Here is an 18376-nt window from a genome sequence, read left to right on the forward strand (position 1 = left end):
ATCATAATGGTTTAGACTTTGATGATTGTCACATCTCTGAAGTTATAAAGTTCTTACAAAAGCTTGCTAAAAGTCCCAATGCTAGTGCTATAAATTTGGCCTTTACAAAACACATTACAAATGCTCTCATAAAAGCTAGAGAGGAGAAACTAAAACTTGAAACTTCTATTCCTAGGAAGTTAGAAGATGGTTGGGAGCCCATCATTAAGATGAGGGTCAATGATTTTGATTGTAATGCTTTATGTGATCTTGGTGCAAGTATTTCGTTATGCCTAAGAAAATTTATGATATGCTTGACTTGCCACCATTGAAGAATTGCTATTTGGATGTTAATCTTGTTGATAATGCTATAAAGAAACCTTTGGGGAGGATTGATAATATTCGTATTATGGTTAACAATAACCTTGTCCCCGTTGATTTTGTTGTCTTGGATATTGAATGCAATGCATCTTGTCCCATTATATTGGAAAGACCTTTTCTTCGAACTGTTGGTGCTACCATTGATATGAAGGAAGGTAATATTAAATATCAATTTCCTCTCAAGAAAGGTATGGAACACTTCCCTAGAAAGAGAATGAAGTTACCTTATGATTCTATTATTAGAACAAATTATGATGTTGATGCTTCGTCTCTTGATGTTACTTGATACACACTTTCTGCGCCTAGCTGAAAGGCGTTAAAGAAAAGCGCTTATGGGAGACAACCCATTATTTTACTTCTACACTTTATTTTATATTTGAGTCTTGGAAGTTTTTTACTACTGTATCAACCTCTCCTTATCTTTATTTTATTGCATTGTTGTGCCAAGTAAAGTCTTTGATAGTAAAGCCAATACTAGATTTGGATTACTGCGCAGGAACAGATTTCTTGCTAACACGAATTTGAGCAGTAGTCTCTGTAGAAAAATTAAAAAAATCTGCCAATTTACGTGCGTGAGCCTCAGATATGTACGCAACTTTCATTCAATTTGGGCATTTTCATCTGAGCAAGTCTGGTGCAACTTTAAAATTCGTCTTTACGAGCTGTTCTGTTTTGACAGATTCTGCCTTTTATTTCGCATTGCATGTTTAGCTATGTTTGATGGATTTCTTTGTTCCATTAACTTTTAGTAGCTTTGTGCAATGTCCAAAAGTGTTAATAATGATTATGTCACCTCTGAATATATGAATTATGCACTGACCCTATAATGAGTTTGTTTCGAGTTTGGTGTGGGGGAAGTTTTCAAGGGTCAAGAGAGGAGGATGATACAATATGATCAAGAAGAGTGAAAAGTCAAAGCTTGGGGATACCCCCGTGGTTCATCCCTGCATATTTTAAGAAGACTCAAGCGTCTAAGCTTGGGGATGCCCAAGGCATCCCTTCTTCATCGACAACTTATTAGGTTCCTCTAGTGAAACTATATTTTTATTCCGTCACATCTTATGTGCTTTACTTGGAGCGTCTATTTGTTTTTTGTTTTTGTTTTTGTTTGAATAAAATCTAATCCTAGCATTCTTTGTTTGGGAGAGAGACACGCTCCGCTGTTTCGTATGAACAAATATGTTCTTAGCTTTATCTTTAATGTTCATTGCGAAAGTTGGACTATTTCATTCATTGTTATATGGTTGGAAACGGAAAATGCCGCATGTGGTAAATGGTTTAATGTCTTGAATAATGTGATACTTGACAATTGTTGTGCTCATATAGATCTTGTTTAAGCTCTTGCATCATGTACCTTGTACTCATTAATGAATAACTACATAGAGCTTGTTAAAATTTGGTTTGCATGATTGATCTCTAGAGTCTAGATATTTTACTGGTTGAGGTGTTTGAACAACAAGGAGACAATGTAAAGTCTTATAATAGTTACAATATGTTCATATGTGAGCTTTGCTGCACCTTTTATACTTGAGTTTGCTTCAAACAACCTTGCTAGCCTAGCCTTGTATTGAGAGGAATTCTTCTCGTGCATCCAAATCCTTGAGCCAATAACTATGCCATTTGTGTCCACCATACCTACCTACCACATGGTATTTCTCCGCCATTCCAAAGTAAATTACTTGAGTGCTACCTTTAAAATTTCTATTCTTTGTCTTTGCAATATATAGCTCATGGGACAAATAGCCTTAAAAACTATCGTGGTGAAGAATATGTACTTATGTGTCTTATTTCTTAATAAGTTGCTTGTTGAGCGGTAACCATGTTTACGGGGACGCCATCAACTTTACCTTTGTTGAATATCATGTGAGTTGCTATGCATGTTCGTCTTGTCACGAAGTAAGAGCGATTTTCATGATCAAATGGTTTGAGTATGCATACTGTTAGAGAAGAACATTGGGCCGCTAACTAAAGCCATGATTCATGGTGGAAGTTTCAGTGTGGAAAACTAATCCTCAATCTCTTATGAGAATATTAATTGTTGTTGAATGCTTATGCATTAAAGAGGAGTCCATTATCTGTTGTCTATGTTGTCCCGGTATGGATGTCTAAGTTGAGAATAATCAAAAGCGAGAAATCCAATGCGAGCTTTCTCCTTAGACCTTTGTACAGGCGGCATAGAGGTACCCCTTTGTGACACTTGGTTGAAACATATGCTATGCAATGATAATCAGTGTTAATCCAAGCTAATTAGGACAAGGTGCGAGCACTATTAGTATACTATGCATGAGGCTTGCAACTTATAGGACATCTTATACATAACACATATGCTTTATTACTACCATTGACAAAATTGTTTCTTGTTTTCAAAATGAAAAGCTCTAGCACAAATATAGTAATCAATGCTTCCCTCTGCGAAGGGCCAATCTTTTACCTTATTGTTGAGTCAGTTTGCCTATTCTTTCTATCCCAGAAGCAAACACTTGTATCAACTGTGTGCATTGATTCTTACATGTTTACTTATTGCACTTGTTATATTACTTTATGTTGACAATTTTCCATGAGATAAATATGTTGAAGTTGAAAGCAACCGCTGAAACTTAATCTTCCTTTGTGTTGCTTCAATGCCTTTACTTTGAATTTATTGCTTTATGAGTAACTCTTATGCAAGTCTTATTGATGCTTGTCTTGAAAGTATTATTCATGAAAAATCTTTGCTATATGATTCATTAGTTTACTCATTATCTTCATCATTGCTTCGAATCGCTGCATTCATCTCATATGCTTTACAATAGTATGATCAAGATTATGATAGCATGTCACTTCAGAAATTATCTTTGTTATCGTTTACCTACTCGAGGGCGAGTAGGAACTAAGCTTGGGGATGCTTGATACGTCCCAAACGTATCTATAATTTCTTATGTTCCATGCTACTTTTATGATGATACTCACATGTTTTATACACACTATATGTCATTATTATGCATTTTCCGGCACTAACCTATTGACGAGATGCCGAAGAGCCGATTCTTTGTTTTCTGCTGTTTTTGGTTTCAGAAATCCTAGTAAGGAAATATTCTCGGAATTGGACGAAATCAACGCCCAGGGTCCTATTTTTCCACGAAGCTTCCAGAAGTCCGAAGGAGAGACGAAGTGGGGCCACGAGGCGCCGCCACAACAGGGCGGCGCGGCCCAGGTGCTGGCCGCGCGGCCCTGGCGTGTGGGGCCCTCGTGTGGCCCCCTGACCTGCCCTTCCGCCTACATATAGTCTTCGTCGCGAAACCCCCGAGTACCGAGAGCCACGATACGGAAAACCTTCCGGAGACGCCGCCGCCGCCAATCCCATCTCGGGGGATTCGGGAGATCGCCTCCGGCACCCTGCCGGAGAGGGGAATCATCTCCCGGAGGTCTCTTCATCGCCATGATCGCCTCCGGATCGATGTGTGAGTAGTCCACCCCTGGACTATGGGTCCATAGCAGTAGCTAGATGGTTGTCTTCTCCTCATTGTGCTATCATGTTAGATCTTGTGAGCTGCCTATCATGATCAAGATCATCTATCTGTAATCCTTCATGTTGTGTTTGTTGGGATCTGATGAATATTGAATACTATGTCAAGTTGATTATCAATCTATCATATATGTTATTTATGTTCTTGCATGCTCTCCGTTGCTAGTAGAGGCTCCGGCCAAGTTGATACTTGTGACTCCAAGAGGGAGTATTTATGCTCGATAGTGGGTTCATGCCTCCATTAAATGCGGGACGAGTGACGGAAAGTTCTAAGGTTGTGGATGTCTTTGTTGCCACTAGGGATAAAACATCGATGCTTTGTCTAAGGATATTTGTGTTGATTACACTACGCACCATACTTAATGCAATTGTCTGTTGTTTACAACTTAATACTTGGAGGGGGTTCGGATGATAACTCGAAGGTGGACTTTTTAGGCATAGATGCATGCTTGGATAGCGGTCTATGTACTTTGTCGTAATGCCCTGATTGAATCTCATAGTACTCATCATGATATATGTATGTGCATTGGTATGCCTTCTTTATTTGTCAATTGCTCAACTGTAATTTGTTCACCCAACATCTGCTTATCTTATGGGAGAGACACCACTAGTGATCTGTGGACCCCGGTCCTATTCTTTACATCTGAAATACAATCTACTGCAATTGTTCTTTATTGTTCTTCGCAAACAACCATCATCATCCACACTATACATCTAATCCTTTGTTTACAGCAAGCCGGTGAGATTGACAACCTCACTGTTACGTTGGGGCAAAGTTCTGTGATTGTGTTGTGCAGGTTCCACATTGGCGCCGGAATCCCTGGTGTTGCGCTGCACTACACTCCGTCACCAACGACCTTCACGTGATCCTTGACTCCTACTAATTCGATAAACCTTGGTTTCTTACTGAGGGAAAACTTGCTGCTGTATGCATCACACCTTCCTCTTGGGGTTCCCAACGGACGTGTGCTTCACGCGTATCACTGTGTTCAGATTAATGGTGGCCACTTTCGTGAAAATCTTGAAATTGATGTTTAAGAGGCAAATAGGTCTATATTGTTGAATCCTTTCTGCCTCATTAACCTTCGGTAACAAAATTACTTCACCAAAATTTAAACGAAATAATTCTAGTTGTCCTGTGTGTAGATCACTGAACAAATCTAGAAGATCCAATTTAATAGTATCCCAGAAAGTTTGATAGAACTCCGCTGGGAAACCATCTGGACCCGGTGCTTTGTTGCATTCCATCTAGAAAATTGCCTTCTGAACCTCATCCTCAGAATAAGGTGCGGTCAGTAGTCCATTTTCTTCTGTAGAAACTTGGGTTATATCATCCGTTAAGCCCTCGTTAAGAGAGAAGGAGCTTTCCTCCGGAGGACCAAACAGATCCTTACAATAATTAGTAATGTATGATTTGAGTTGCTCATGGCCTTCAATGACCCCTTCATCTTGGATGAGAGAGTGAATACGTTTTTTCCGATGTCTTCCTTCGGCCAAGCCATGAAAATATCGTGTATTTGAATCCCCTTCAAAAATGAATTCGGCTTTGGATCGTTGATACCATTTGAGTTCCTCTTCGCGTAGAAGACTCGCCATCTGCGCATTGGATTGATTCTTAAGCTCAATCTCTTGCGTGGACAACTGTCTCACTTCCGCTATGGCCTCTAGGTCATCGATCACTTTTGATAAGCGAGTTTTCTCTTTTTTAAGAATACCAGCCATATGGGCAGCCCAACCAGAGAGATGTTTACCCATTGCACGCATCTTGTTATTCCATCTCAAAATTGGAGTGTTGCCCCCGACTGATCTTTCCCAAACCGTCTTAACCATCTCATGAAATCCTTCCCGATGTAACCAGCTTAAAGTGCATGGAGCCCCCATGTGTGGTTTTGGTAATTAATGACAATCCCTATGGACTAATGTTTGCATTGAGTTATATTTGTAGGAGTTGTTCATAGGAAATGCTTGAACCATATGTTGGCTTCAAGATTGCAATAAGAAGCAAATAAATAAGATCAAGTGTCAAGTATGTGTTGAAGGTGAAGATGAAGTGAGCTCTCAAGGTTAACTTCAAGACATCAACAAAATGAAGTGCAAGTTCAAGATGAGCCAACTTGAAGAGATCATATGCTTGAAGGCAATGCTTGAACCATATGTTGGCTTCAAGATTGCAATAAGAAACAAATGTAGAAGATCAAGTGTCAAGTATGTCTTGAAGATGAAGATGAAGTGAGCTCTCAAGGTTAACTTCAAGACATCAACGAAATGAAGTGCAAAGTATCAAGTATGTCTTGAAGATGAAGATGAAGTGAGCTCTCAAGGTTAACTTCAAGACATCAACGAAATGAAGTGCAAAGTGTCAAGTATGTCTTGAAGATGAAGATGAAGTGAGCTCTCAAGGTTAACTTCAAGACATCAACGAAATGAAGTGCAAGTTCAAGATGAGCCATCTCGAAGAGATTCTTTGCTTGACTCTTGCCATCCATATGGTGATCATGGATATGAGAAGATGCGCCGAAGAATAAGCTCTCCCATGGTGGATTATGGGGGAGCAATCTATATGGTGTTCATGGATATGTGAAGATGCGCCGAAGAAGAAGCTCTCCCATGGTGGATTATGGGGGAGCAATCCACAAGACTTCGTCAAGCAAGCACAATCAAGAAAGGCGTTCCATCTTGTTGCGGTCAAAACCGTCATCATCAAGCTCAAGTGGAATGCATAAGGTTAAGTTTTGCTCTTGATAGGGTTTCTTTCTCACCGGCCTCATGGTGTAGTTGGAGACAGGTTTATAGTTTAGTTGCCGTACTATCAAGAGGGCTCTCGGGTGAGTAACTCGATCGTATCCTTCGGAGAGCTCAAACCTTTGCATCGTTGCATCATCTTTCTTGGTTGTTATTTGGATCTCATCCATGTGATGTTTTAGAGCTTGTGCTTATTCTCATGACAAGCTCTAGTTCATCAAGAATGGTTTTTGCACGGGCTACTTGTTGCATTTTCAAGGTTGGAGGTTTTACCGGTATGTCTTTTTTAGATAGGTCAAACCTTTCGTCATTTATTTCTATTCTACCTTGCTGGACTATGATGGTTCTCTGCATGATCTTGTAGAGCTTGTTACTAGCTTCGAAACAAGCCCAAGATCATCAAAATCGGAGTCCGGATGCTCAAGTTATGATCATTCTCGTTTTGGTGTTTCTGCAGTTTTGGGGGGGGCGGATATTCCGGCCCGGATTCAAAATATCCGGCCATATATCCGGCCCCCTTACTGCGAGCAGTTTTCTCAAGTCCTTAGCCGTTTTTCAGGGGCCGGATATTTTGCAAATATCCGGCCCGGAAAATCCGACCTGAGCATACCCAAACGGTCATATTTCGATGGGAAGGGTATTTAAGCACCCCTTCTTCCTCCTTGGGCTGGTTGGTTCACTCTCTCTCTCTCCCCTCCATTGTTGTCCTTCAAAGCTTGCCCTAGTTCTTGATTCCTCCCATGATTCTTGCATATTCTTGAGGGAAACGAGAGAGGAGATCTAGATCTACATCTTGACCAATCAAATTCCTCTCTTTGTGAGTGGAATCCTCTAGATCTAGATCTTGGAGTATTTTGTGTTCTTGTTGCGGTCAGAAACCCACCGGCGGGCAGCGACTGGCAACACCGTAGAGCCGGGAACAACTAGGGCTGCGGCTGGCCCCAGTCCCTCAGAGCGACGGCCCGCAAAGCCTTCTGGTCACACGTCCGATGATGTCGCAAGGGCGTGCCACCTGACCTATACCTGGTCAGGAAGGTGTTGGATGATGCCTCGCTTAGTTTCCTCGCGGGGCATACACGTAAACGTTAAATACGAGCCTCGATCGGCTCTCAGGTTGTCCTGTGAATCGGCTCAAAGAGCCGATCCACCCATGATTCGTACGAGTGCACGAATATATGGTGGTCCTGCTTGATCAAGATAAAGCTAATGCGATCTACGATGATTTAGGGTTTTCACCGCATAATCGGATCATCCTACTCACGATTGGGCCTCGCGCTCGCGCACGGTGATCGTAAGCCGATCCTAGACAGGGCCTAAAAACCAACACGAGGTTGATCCCGGAACATCCCTGTCTAGGGCTAGCAAACTACACCCTACACGCCGCTGGATCCTCCAACCCTTTGTAAGGCCTAACTATTGCGGATGTTAAACTAATCCTTGAAGAACAAGGAGCAACCGTAACGGATCGGATCTACTAAACTATGATCAAGCGGGGTGCCGCCCCTACACCTAAGATAGGTGTAAGGGCGGCTAGATGTATAAGGGTTGCACTACGACAGACATATGATACGAAGAACAATGCTAACCCTAACACATCTAAGATAACTACGTTGCTCGCCATCAAAAAGGCTTCAGCACGAGCAACGCATGAACAACGTAGGTAGGCTTGTGCTGCCTAGATCGCAAGATGCGATCTAGGCAGCATGGTGCTTACCGGAGAAACCCTCGAGACGAAGGAGTTGGCGATGCGCCGAGATTTGTTTGTGTTGAACGTTGGTTGTTGTTTCTTCCATAAACCCTAGATACATATTTATAGTCCAGGGGACTTTCTAACTCAAGCGTGCACCTAACCGTGCACGGGTAAAACTCTAACTCCTAACAGATACGTATCCTACTATGATACAGATACACGGGCAATTAGCCCAAACTTGGTACACAAGGCCGATTCACATATTTCTTCCATGTATATTCTTCAAACCCATCTTGATCGCGGCCCACCTCTAACTTGGTCAAATTCTGGTGATAACACATGCCCCCCTGGTTTTGGAAATGTCATTTCCAAAATCATTACGCTTTTCTTTCGTCGGGTCATGTCGTGGCAGAGCGTAACCTGCCGCAGAATCTTCCATCATTACGCCTCGCCTCCTGGGCTTCTCTGTACGAATTGACAATTTCGGCATCACGTCCTCGAGAACCGTCATGGCATTAAATCTCCACTACACTCCCTTTATTTATCTGTGCCAAACGGTTTGCCACTTCATCCCTTTGCTCTGTTCTATCACCAGCGCCCAAAAAACCCTCTCCCCCTGTAGCAATGTCTTCCTCTTCCTCTTCCCCCTCAGGCCTCCCCCTCCAATCGTCGCCGAAGAACAAGAAAGAGGACGACCTCCACTCCGGGCGAACCCCATCTCCTCTGACAAGGAGAAGAAAGAAGGAGAAGTAGAGAAGACCAAGGCCTCCCCCTCCGCCAGGCTCCCGCCGAAGAAGCGCTCCCGCATGTGGGCGGACAGCGAGGACGACGATGACGACGAGAAAGGAGAAGAGGAGGAGGAGGAAGATGATTCCTCTTCCTCCGCTGGGTACCCGCCGACGAAGCGCTTCCGCACTTGGGCGGATAGCGAGGATGATGATGATGACGAGGAGGAGGAAGCTCCGGCCGACGGCTGGGGCAGCAGCGGCGAGGAATTCTCCGGCAGTAGCGCCGATGGCGACGCCGCCGCCGATGCTAGCGAGAAGTAGTTATGTAGGATTAGTAGTCCCTCGAGCAATCGGCTCTTCTTTTGTTCTTCCTTTCTTCTTTGAGCAGTCAGCTCTTCATTGTAAGAAATCCCAATATTAATGAAGAATTTCCCTTAACTTGATTTTGCCGATTTCTTTTCGTACTGATTTGGCCGATTGTTAATTTGATCACCACTCAATAAGCCGATGGCAACACACCGGTAACCTGCGAACCTTGCTCAAACTCAGATCCCCAAACTTCCAACCGAACAGGCCCAATCCGCAGTCACTGAGCGTAATGCTGGACTAAACGGCAAAACCCCTGAAATAACGCCTGGCCTCATCATTAACCTCAGGTTTTCAGACATTTTCCAGCCAGACCCTTCTCTTCCAAATCCCCTTTGCTTTCAGGGGCTCTCTGAGACCATTGCTAACTCAACCCAGAGGCTGGAGATGATACTTCTGCAGGACAGGCTCCTGCTCCGTTTTTCCCGCAGCAACTATTCCTCAAAAGCTGAGACGTAGAGTCAGCCGATTTCAACAAAATCGTCTCCCTATAGCAAAGGGTCTTTCAGGACAATCTCCCCCCCGAGCCTCAGTTAAGGCGAGAAAGGTAGTGAGTCAGCCACGGGTGCCACCATCGGCTTCCAAATTATACTGTAGAACCAGCCGATTTCAACAAAATCGGCTCTCTAGAGCAGAGAACCTTCAGGGTGAGCTGCCCCCCGAGCTTCTTCAGTCCACTTCTTCGTCTTTTCCGGTCAGATCGGGATGCAACCCACCCTTAACCTGATCTCTTGAGTCGATGGCCATGCATCGGCTTTGCTTAAAATATTGAATTTTTTACGGCCGATTTATGTATCGGCCCCCATACTTCAATACCCATCATCAAAGAATATCTTGGGCTGCTGGGCATTTGAAAGATACTCCTACTTCATATCCTCGTATTTTATCCACCTAGGTGCCCCCCGAGCCGATTCTTTCAAGGGACTTGATGGTATCGGCTCTTCAGGTATTCCCTGTTGGATCGGATGTTGAACCCAGGCAGAATGGATGGTGAGGATAATTTTGGCCGATTGCTGGAATCGGCCTCCACGTTGCTTGCTCGATGAAGGTTTTGTAATGTTCCTCCATAAATTTTTTGGGGCCTATCACAAGGATCAGCCTCGCCACGTTTGCTCATTGATTTGCTCCAGCTACATGGTTAGGCCAGTGGACGACCAGCCTAACTTCATCCTCTGTCATGTCGATGCGCTCGCCGTCGTCCACCTTGAGTGCATCGTTTAATCCTCGAGCAGTAAACTCCGTTGGGAGGATGAGCACCACGTTTGTGCTAGCCGATGTTTCATCATCGGCTTTCCTTTGCTTGGGGCGCCACTCCATTTTTTGTGGTCGACCCTCTTCGTCCAGGGTTCGCTGAATTTTGGCGGCCAGATCAGGCCGTGCCTTCCTCAACGTGTGCAGGTATAATCTTTCGGCTTCCTCTAACCCACGTAGACGCTGAACCCTTCGCTTCGGGAACGGCCGAGCCCATGAGGGCACCACCTTGGCCGATGATACCTGTCTTCTTCATCATCGTCCTCTAGTTCCTCGAGATCTTCCACCCGAGCGGACTCAGCATGCTTGTTCCGAGGCGGGAGAGGCCCTAGACGCTTGAACACAGACACGTTAGATGCATCCTTCTTCTTCTGTTTGCATTCTAGGCGATTCTGCCGATTGTAGGCAATCGGCTCATTCCTGAATCCCAGCGAGTGTCGAAGAAGGGGCAGTCCCGGTGCCTATCCTCGTCGTCTTGCTCCCTCGACTTTTCCTTGGCGTGGCGCTCGTATCGCTCCTCGTCGTGATCATGCCGACGACGTCTCCTGTCGTTCCTAGCCAGACGATCTGTTTCATCATCGTCGTTGTATCGTCGGCGTTGGTCATACTGACTCACATACTTGTTGAGGAGGTGATCAGAGAGAGGTCGTTGATATCTTATGTTCTTCACTTCTCCCTCTGTGACGTAGCGCTTGCCGTCGTGGCGGAGCCGATCGCGTGGAGCGGTTTCCTCTGTGTCTTTGCTATGAGAGCAGCTGCCCTCATCTCCGTCCTTACCAGAGTGGTGCCCAGGTCCCACCATGTTGATATTGCACGAGAGATCTGGCTGGCACCCTCCATGGTAAGTATACTCCACCATGTTATCGGCGGGGAAGGGGTGTGTGTCGACCTTCATGGCGTACTGGTTGAAAATTAGCCGTCCTTTTTCTATCGCCATTTGGATCTGCTGACGCCACACCCTACAGTCGTTAGTGGTGTGGGTGAACGTGTTATGCCACTTGCAGTATGGCTTTCCGTTCAGCTCCTGCACCGTAGGAATCTTGTGGCCTTCGGGTACCTTTATATGCTTCTCCGTGAGTAAGAGATCGAAAATCTGCTCGGTTTTGGTCACGTCGAAGTCGAACCCTTTTGGAGGGCCTTGTGGCTTTACCCATTTGCAGGACACGGGGCCTGCCGCTCGAGTCCATTCAGCCACTGCTACCTCTCGATCTCCCGCAGCACCTTCATCCTCGTCTACGTCAACCAGGGCCACCGCACGCTTGAATTTGTCCTGGTAAACATCTGGGTGGCGCTGTTCATATGCTGACAGCTTCTGCACCATGTGCGCCAATGAAGGGTAGTCTGTTTGGGAGGCCACGTCCTTGATCGATGATGAGAGACCCACCACCGCTAACTCGACTGCTTATTTTTCACTTACGTGAACCGAATAGCATCGGTTCCTCACGGTCCTGAAGCGCTGGATGTATTCTGACACTGTTTCCCCGCGCTTACGTCGTACTTGTGCTAGATCGGCAATGCCAGCCTCGGAAGCTTCGAGTGATACTGCTCATGGAACTGCTCTTCCAACTGCTTCCAAGTCTGGATTGAGTTCGGTGGCAGCGATGTGTACCACCCGAAAGCCGATCCTGTGAGGGACTGTGCGAAGAACCTCACACGCAGCTCGTCTGACGCTGAGATCGTGCCCAGCTGTGCCAAATATCGGCTCACATGCTCGATGGAGCTGGAACCATCCGATCCACTAAACTTTGTGAAGTCCGGGAGCCGATATTTGGGTGGTAGCGGGATCAATTCGTACTCGTTAGGGTACGGCTTGGTGTAGCCGAACGTTTTCCTTTTCGGCATCATGCCGAACTAATCTTTCAGAATTGTACAAATCTGATCCGCGGTGATGGCTGAAGGTGTCGAACCCTGAAGATTCGCCGGGGTGGCATACTTAGCCAGCCATGCTTGCTTTTCCGTTTCTGAGCCAACTGCAGGAGCTGGGCTCTGGAGGTTCGTCGGAGTGGCGTACTTAGCTAGCCACGTTTGCTTCTCAAGATCTGCTCCCGACGTTCCTCCTGCTGTTCCGAAGGCCCCTGCTGTCGCAGCCTGGTTTGAGAGTGCCCAGGTACTGCCGTCTGGTACGTATGCGCACGCGTATCCGTGCGGGATCTCCTTGGGCGCCTCAGGTAAGAATTGGTAGTCACTAGGATCACCACCAATCTTGTAGACGACGTATGCCGATGAGTTCGGCACTTCTGGTGCTGCCAACGCGAACGGCAGCGGTGGATGGGACTGGAGTGGCATCTCTCCTTTGTAAGTCCCCAGAGCTGGTCCCGACGGAGAATACCGATGGCTCATGATTTCCTGGATCACGCGCGAGCGACACGCTCCAAAGTGTTCACCAGGCTCTCGAGTGGCGGTGCAGCGAATGAGCCACCATGTAATTGATCTCCCGACGCAGCGACACTGGTGCGTTCTTCTGACGGGGCGGACAGGTCCACTCCATCGAGCGCGCCTTCAGGTGAGAACCCCTTCCACCTGATGCCATGGGAGCGGGTTCTGTGGAAAGATCCGATGAGTTCGGCTTCGAGGACTGCCTTGACCTCGTCATGCTTCTTCTTGAGCTCGTCAGGCAGATCCTCGTACTTGACCGGAGTGCTTTCCGCCATCTCGGATGTAGACAGCGATGCGGTGGATGTCGAAGAGTGTCCCACCGGGCGTGCCGAGAATGTGTTGCGGTCGAAACCCACCGGCGGGCAGCGACCGGCAACACCGTAGAGCCGGGAACAACTAGGGCTGCGGCTGGCCCCGGTCCCTCGGAGCGACGGCCCGCAAAGCCTTCCGGTCACACGTCCGATGTTGTCGCAAGGGCGTGCCACCTGACCTATACCTGGTCGGGAAGGTGTTGGATGATGCCTCGCTTAGTTTCCTCGCAGGGCATACACGTAAACGTTAAATACGAGCCTCGATCGGCTCTCGGGTTGTCCTGTGAATCGGCTCAAAGAGCCGATCCACCCATGATTCGTACGAGGTGCACGAATATATGGTGGTCCTGCTTGATCAAGATAAAGCTAATGCGATCTACGACGATTTAGGGTTTTCACCGCATAATCGGATCATCCTACTCACGATTGGGCCTCGCGCTCGCGCACGGTGATCGTAAGCCGATCCTAGACAGGGCCTAAAAACCAACACGAGGTTGATCCCCGGAACATCCCTGTCTAGGGCTAGAAAACTACACCCTACATGCCGCTGGATCCTCCAACCCTTTGTAAGGCCTAACTATTGCGGATGTTAAACTAATCCTTGAAGAACAAGGAGCAACCGTAACGGATCGGATCTACTAAACTATGATCAAGCGGGGTGCCGCCCCTACACCTAAGATAGGTGTAAGGGCGGCTAGATGTATAAGGGTTGCACTACGACAGCATATGATACGAAGAACAATGCTAACCCTAACACATCTAAGATAACTACGTTGCTCGCCATCAAAAAGGCTTCAGCACGAGCAACGCATGAACAACGTAGGTAGGCTTGTCCTGCCTAGATCGCAAGATGCGATCTAGGCAGCATGGTGCTTACCGGAGAAACCCTCGAGACGAAGGAGTTGGCGATGCGCCGAGATTTGTTTGTGTTGAACGTTGGTTGTTGTTTCTTCCATAAACCCTAGATACATATTTATAGTCCAGGGGACTTTCTAACTCAAGCGTGCACCTAACCGTGCACGGGTAAAACTCTAACTCCTAACAGATACGTATCCTACTATGATACAGATACACGGGCAATTAGCCCAAACTTGGTACACAAGGCCGATTCACATATTTCTTCCATGTATATTCTTCAAACCCATCTTGATCGCGGCCCACCTCTAACTTGGTCAAATTCTGGTGATAACAGTTCTCCTCTTTGTTCTTCCTCTCTTATTCCCCCAATAGCTTTTGTAGCTTTGTTGGAATTTGAGAGAGAAGGACTTGAGCATCTTTGTGGTGTTCTTGTCGTTGCATTTGGTGCATCGGTTTGAGTTCTCCACGGTGATTCGTGGTGGTGAAAGCAAGAAGGTTGTTACTCTTGGGTTCTTGGAACCTTAGACGGATTCTAGGCCTTTGTGGCGATTTGTTGGGAGCCTCCAATTAAGTTGTGGAAGTGTGCCCCAACCTTTGTGTAAGGCCCGGTTTCCGCCTCGAAGGAAATCCCTTAGTGGAACCGTGACCTAGGCCTTTGTGGCAAGGGTCACCGGAGATTTAGGTGAGGCGCCTTCGTGGCGTTCGGTGTGTGGTGTGAGTACCTCATCTTGGGGTGAGGCCTTTGTGGCGTTGGTGTGCATCGAGCAACCACACCTCAAGGTGAGCCTCTTGTGGCGTTCGGGAACACTAAGCCACCGCACCTCTCCACCGGAGATTAGCACTCGCAAGAGTGTGAACTCCGGGATAAATCATCGTCTCCCGCGTGCCTTGGTTATCTCTATACCCGTGCTCTTTACTTATGCACTTTACCTTGTGATAGCCATCGTGCTTGAAGTTATATATATCTTGCTATCACATGCTTGCTTGTATTGCTTAGCATAAGTTGTTGGTGCACATAGATGAACCATTGCTTAGAATAAGTTGTTGGTGCACATAGGTGAACCATAGTATATAGGCTTTGGGCTTGACAAAGTAAACGCTAGTTTTATTCCGCATTTGTTAAGCCCATCTCGTAAAAGTTTTAAATCGCCTATTCAGCCCCCCTCTAGGCGACATCTGTGTCCTTTCAATTGGTATCAGAGCAAGGTCTCTCATTCTTAGGCTTCACCGCCTTGAGAGTAAAGATGTAGGTTAGGGGATTAGCGCACAATAACTTGTTTATATTTGATGGCACAAATTATGATCTATGGAAAATTTATGTGCTTAATATTTTGCGGGGTATTTCCCCGAACATGTAGCGATCTCTTGACATGGGTTTTTCTTCTCCTAAGGATCCTCAAAGTTTATCTCTTGAGGAGGAGAAAAACTCTTGCCTCGATGCTCTTGCTTCTCATGTGTTTTCCATTGTTGTGAGCAATGTAGTTACTTCATCAATCATGCCCTTTGGGAGTGCTCATGAATTATGGACAAAGCTTCAAGACAAATATGATGTGTCCAATATTATTGAGGATGATTGTATTGCTTCCACTTCCGGCCGTGATGAGTTCTCATCTTCATCCACTTCACCAAAGTGTGGTAAGACACAAGATAATGATATGGTGAGTGGTGATGAAAATTGCAATATTTATATTGAGCTTACTATTGATGATTCTTCATCTCTATCTCATTGCAATGCTTCATCTTCGGACTTAAACACATCTAGCACTAGAAATGATTTACATGCATGTGTTGATAGTCCTTGCATATCATGTGTAAGTTGCTTGAATAAATCTCATGATGATATGCTTGATTTGTCTTGTGGCCATGATAAAAATGATTCTATTTCCTCTAGTTGTTGTGTGGCTAACAATGTAGAGGAAACCAAAGATTCTATTGGTCAAGACAAGATCTTGAAAGGAGCCTCAAGTAACTCCTCATCTTTATCTCACGGTTCTCATATATGCCTTATGGCCAAGGGTTCCACGGTACCTCCTACCATGGAACCTAATATTTCTCGTGGGGATAAGGATGAGGATGAATATGAAGAAGATGATTGGGTTGTCTCTCTACGCGATAAGGGTAAAAGTGTTTTCAAGGTTATAAAATTGCTTGCTCTCACTTCTTTGAAATCTTGACTACCGCTATTGAGAGCCAAAAACTTATTTGGATGCATGAGAACACCATTGACAAAAAGGGTGCTCTTGAACGTGAGTATGCCAATGATGTGGCATCCCTAAAGGATGAACTTGAAGAAGAACAAACCACCAAGGAAGCTCTTGAGGAGACCTTTGCTCTAGAATTGTCTAGAGAAAAGGAAAACCATGATAGATGTAACATCCCAAATTTTAAAACAAAGAGAAAATGAATTTCCCTTTTTCAAAAATGAGAACCAACAAAAACTTTTCTTACATAGAGTGCTATGCATAGTTCTCATACCTAAGACTTGGTATTTCCATGATTGTTGGTTTATTACTTTGAACACATTTTCAAAACCCTAAACCCTAACCTTCTCAAAACCAAGTGGATCTATTTTGAGAAACCAAAATAAAGTAAAAAGACATATGTGGGCCTATAGCCCTAATATGTAAATCTTGAACCCTACCTTTCTTATTTTTGCTAAATGGTGGTGAACCATAGTAAACCCCACTAAACCCTAAACCTCATCTCTCTTATCACCATCCTTTGAAAAACAAAATAAAAAGAAATGATCTTAAATAAGAAAAAGGCATATGTAAGCCTATGGCTATTTTGGCAAACAATAACTTTTGCCATGGCTACCTTGTGTAGATTATTTGAAATACCTCAACACACCTAACCAAGTACTTTCCAACAAATCCAAGTGAGAAACAAAAATAAAATAAAACATATGCATAGAGGCATATGTGGCACTTAGCCATAACATCAATTCTTGACCTATGCACCCAGACTTTCCCCAAATGGTTTGAACCCTTTTCCCAACTCAATCTAACGCTAAATAAACCTTACCCATGCCTAAGTGAAGCAAAGAAAAAGAAAAGAATAAAAAGTTAGAAAATCACAAAACCCTCACATATGGTTTATGCCATTTGTGCAAATCTTTGACCTAGACCAATTTGGCCTTCACCATTAGTTGTATTATGTTACTAAACACTTATTACAACTTTTGGAATCAAAGAAACTCAAATCAAATCAAATTTGAACTCAAATTGTGATCACATATGATATTGGTCAAAACTGCCAATTCTAGTCTGGTCACTACTTTGAGCCCCTGTATCTCAAGTTTTTCAAACCAAACAAATCCAATTCTTTGCACCACATCCAAGTGCACATCAAGATGAACAAATTTTGTAAAGACCACCATATCAAATTCTTCTTGGATCAAAAACTATGCTCATGCAAAGTTGAGACTTTTTAACATTGCCAACAATCTCACACTTTGCAATTTTGCAATTCTTTTTTTTTCAATTCCACCACCACCTATGTTTGTCTCTGGTCATTTGCAACTCATCCAAACCAACCATTTTCAAATTTTTGAACCACATTGCTTTGACCAAATTTGGCAAGAATTTGAGAATTGCAAATAGAAATCAATCTCAAACACTATTCTAAATAGTGTTTGGCCCAACCATGAGCACCACTTGGCCCCTACCTGTCCCCTGGCCCCCTCTCCACATTAACCTTGCACAGCAACCCTAGATGGAGGTCAAAACATGGCATAGCCATGCCATGCCGGCCACCTTGCATGTGCACATGCTCCCCTCCTCTCCTCACCTCCCCAGCCCTGTCCACCATGCCCATTGGCGCCACCTAGCTCCCCTACACCAGCCTACACCAGCCATGGTCGAGGAAGAGGCCGACAGCCGCCAGACGACGCGCGCCCATGATGGCCAGACCATGCCGATGGCATCACGCCATGGACACGTATTGGCCACGCTCCGCTCCAATGCTCTGCGCCTCCCCCAGACCCCACTCCTGCACACTGAGCTTCGCCGCCGCAACGTAAATCCGCCAGACACGCGCCCGTGTCCTCGCGAGCACCATCACCGTCGACCACCTCGCCGTTTTTCCCGCACCCGTGCCGCCAGGCATCGACGTCGTCAGCACTCACCCGACCGTCCCCCACCTCGCCAGCATGCTCCCTAGCATCGCCTCGACCTAGCCTACCTGGCGC

Source organism: Lolium rigidum, chromosome 5 (genome assembly GCF_022539505.1).
Source record: "Lolium rigidum isolate FL_2022 chromosome 5, APGP_CSIRO_Lrig_0.1, whole genome shotgun sequence".
Classification (NCBI taxonomy): domain Eukaryota; kingdom Viridiplantae; phylum Streptophyta; class Magnoliopsida; order Poales; family Poaceae; genus Lolium; species Lolium rigidum.